Source organism: Hippocampus zosterae, chromosome 19 (assembly GCF_025434085.1).
Source record: "Hippocampus zosterae strain Florida chromosome 19, ASM2543408v3, whole genome shotgun sequence".
Taxonomy (NCBI): domain Eukaryota; kingdom Metazoa; phylum Chordata; class Actinopteri; order Syngnathiformes; family Syngnathidae; genus Hippocampus; species Hippocampus zosterae.
Genome location: NC_067469.1, coordinates 11,793,392 through 11,797,077, shown reverse-complemented (window position 1 = coordinate 11,797,077; position 3,686 = coordinate 11,793,392). Strand labels below are relative to the sequence as shown.

General features: G+C 41.1%; 1 long non-coding RNA gene across 1 annotated transcript; it reads left to right on the top strand.

Moving 5' to 3' along the window:
- The first annotated feature begins 1,486 nt into the window (after positions 1-1,486).
- On the top strand, positions 1,487-2,065 carry LOC127591938 (uncharacterized). The gene is made up of 2 exons (XR_007960033.1): positions 1,487-1,746; positions 1,852-2,065. It is a non-coding gene; the product is annotated as an uncharacterized LOC127591938 (long non-coding RNA).
- The last annotated feature ends 1,621 nt before the right edge of the window (positions 2,066-3,686 follow it).

Genomic DNA, 3,686 nt, shown 5'->3' with positions numbered 1-3,686 from the left:
GTGCAGCCAGAAAGTCTGCTCAGTCTGCCACTTCTGGCCAGGCCAAGGACAGGAACATGACAGGTCTGTTGGTATGACATTCAAATGGTGTCCACCCTTTGGCTAAATTTTGTGACATCCTTACATTCATTTGGGAGAGCCTGTACCCAATTTAGCTTAGGTGATGCTAATGCTTTTGCTAATTTTTCTTTGAAGTTCCTGTTCATTCTTTCAACTTGACCTTGGGACTGTGGGTGGTACACTGAACCAAAAGAGTGTTTTAAACCCATGGCCTTTTCTAGTTCTTGTAGATGTTTGTTTTTTAACTGAGTTCCGTTATCGGACCTGATTTTCTTTGGGAACCCATGAGTTGGAATGTAATGATTGATCAAGTGTTTAATCACAGTGTTCGCTGTTTCAGTGTTGCATGGATAGGCTTCTGGCGATCCTGAAAAAGAATCCACTATAACGAACAAATAATAATAATAATAATTATTATTATTATTATTATTATTCTATCCTACTTGTCCATGTCCGAGACGTGAACAGATAGACAGATAGCGAACAACGAAAAAAGACCAAGGATCCACAATGTTGAGATGGAGCTTTAGTTTCTTTTTCCTTAGATTTTTTTTTGTTGTAAAACTGTACAGAGAAATAGAAACATAAAAAGGGGGATGTTTCACACCGTTCAAATTAAATGTCTCCGTGTCATCACTGTACATTGTTATGTTAACTTTTCAAAACGCAATATAAGCTTGGAACAGAAATAACCAAAATATGCACGGTTAACATTGAAAATAGCCACAACTAGCGTGCAGTAGCCCATATGCTAATATGGATAGCCAAGCGCTAATGTAGCATAGCAAAAACGGACGGAAAATCGTTCTTAATATTGCACATTTCCAATGCTGAAACTGGAGTAACTAGTGATGGGTCCAGCGACACCGATGCATTGACACATGCGCCGGGCTCACAGAGCAAACCACGTGTCGATGCATGTGCTGGCTCATTACGTCACGTGATTGACACGTGAACTGCGTTGACACAGTCCAGGCTTCTAATTGACACACCGGCTGCGTTGACACAGTCCAGGCTGCTAATTGACACATCGACTGTGTTGACACAGTCCAGGCTGCTAATTGACACATCGGCTGCGTTGACACAGTCCAGGCTGCTAATTGACTGCACCGGTGCAGTTTAGACTGCATCGGCTGCTTGGCACAGTACAGGCTGCGCCACTTAGTCCAGGGGGCGTCGACTCAGTGCAGAGGGCGTTGACGCAGCAAAAGCCCGCCGCACAGTGTTTATAAGGAAGTCGTTTGGCGACACAAAGCCACCTGCCGAAACAAGCCAGACCTTACTCACGCTCGCTTGTCGAAGTTCGTATCAGTACAGACTTCGTGTTCGTGCCTTGCCGATTATGGAGCAGAGACGCAAATCATCCGCCGTGTGGGACCATTTTGATGTCTTGGAGAATAAGGTATTATTTATTTATTTATTCAAATCGCCTTCTGTGGCCGAGAGCCTCTCGGCGAGAGGCACTCGCCGAGTGCCTCTCAGATTATTGACATGTGTTGTACCATTCTAATCCGAATACATTTCAAGGTAACTCTTAGTTACTTCTTATTCACATTTCATTACAGGTGAAATGTCGAATTTGCCAAGTCGAATTGTCATACACCAACAGAAGCACCTCCACCATGCTGAGGCATTATCGGGCCAAGCATGAGAATGAAGTTCGCGATACACCCAGTATTACGCCAGGTATACAAACGTTCACTCATCTTTTCACGGTTGCTATGTTGATGATTTAATTGACAATCAGTAATTATTATTGGTTGACTCTCCCCTCCATGTTTGACAATCAAGGTTCCAGGAAGCGGCTGTACTGGAAGGACCAACACACTTCTTTCCCAAACCTCTCCCACCTCGCAAAGGAGTTCCTTTTGTACGCCAGCCTCATCCGTCCCTTGTGAGCGTGTGTTCTCCACAGCAGGAGAAATCGCTTGTAAAAGACGCAACAGGCTGAAGTTTAAAACATTGGAGCATCTTATTTTTCTCAATAAAAATTTGTGAAATAAAAGCCCACAAGCATCCTCATTCAAATGATCTTCACATTATTTGAACACATTGAATGTTGCAAAATGAATGCATGGATGTGAATGATATTGTATACACTTCATCATCAAATCGATGAATGACCTTATGAAAATGTTTTGGAACAGTTGTAGATGCAAAACTGCGCTGGCAGCTACATAATAGATAATAAAAGAAAAATATCCCAAACCATGGGGATCCTCCCAAAAACTAAGGATTTGCTGAATAAGAGATCCTTGTACACCTTATACTTTTATTACTTCCATATTTGATCTATTGTGTGGGAATATGGGGAAATGCCAGTAAAACACCGTTTTAAAACTACAATACAAAGCAATCGGAACAATCACTGGCTCCAAATGGACGGAACCCACAAGTCCACTGTTTATCAAATTAAAAAATGAAATCTCATGACCTGAATGACTTCAAAATCGCCCAATTAATGTACAAAGCAATAACCTTTGCCAAAAGATCCAGAAGCTTTTTAAAATTCGAGAAAGTTGTCATAATTTAGGGGGTACTAATCTATACAAAAAAATCCAAAACACGAACGAACATCACACAAAGGAGTGTATGTGTAATAGGTGTAAATCTGTGGAATGATTCTGAAACGGACCAGTAAAATGAGGAACTCTCTTGCTGAGATTAAAAATGAATTCGAGAGTAGTACAAGACAACTACACAAATCAGAATTAAGCATTTGTTGACATTTAGACTTTCTTTCCTATTTAGAACAATGATCAATTCATATATAAGAAGGGGTAGGACTCGGGGTAGGTTTTTTGCTTCTTTCTACTCCTTTGAACACATATTTGTGATGATTACTATTTTCTTTTCCTTTTTTTATATCTTACCTTCACCTTTTGCCAATTTATTACCGAATTGTATATTTTATATGTTCAATATACAAAACAATTAGTCAGTTCAGTCTGTTAAGTGGGTTGGCTGCAGGGATCTTGTAGGTCCAGCAGGTGGCAGTGGTCAGTGACACAGTATCAGCACAGTATCAACACAGTGTGTCAGTGTGTCGACACGCCTCATGAGGCCTCATGGACCCATCACTAGGAGTAACGGTTTGGTAGATATCATGAAAGTGCTGTCTAAACAGGGTTCAACTTACAGACGATGCTTTCCAAGGCATATACTCAAGAAGAAAACGAGAAACGATGACAATAGCTAGCGCGAAACCATGAGGTCTTCACTGGACTAGGTACTTCCGGTTTGTGTTACCAAAATTAAAGTGCAGTAGAATCTAACCAAATACGCAACATGACAAGGTACTTCCGGTTTGTTCTGCCAAAATTAAAGTCCCCCAAATATAACTACAAACGGAACATGACAATAATACATCACATTTGTAAGCGCCTTTCACAACACTCAAGGACACTGTACAGCCAAGACCAATACCAAAACACAGATAAAATAATAAATAAAGAAAGAAAGGTTTAAGGCGGGTAGGGAAGTCTGAATAGGTGGGTTTTGAGCTGGGTTTTGAATAAGGAAAGAGAGTCAATATTACGAATTTTGGGAGGAAGTGAGTTCCAGAGTTTGGGGGCAGAGCGACTGAAGGCTCTGCACCCAATTGTACTGAGAAGGGCAGAGGGTAG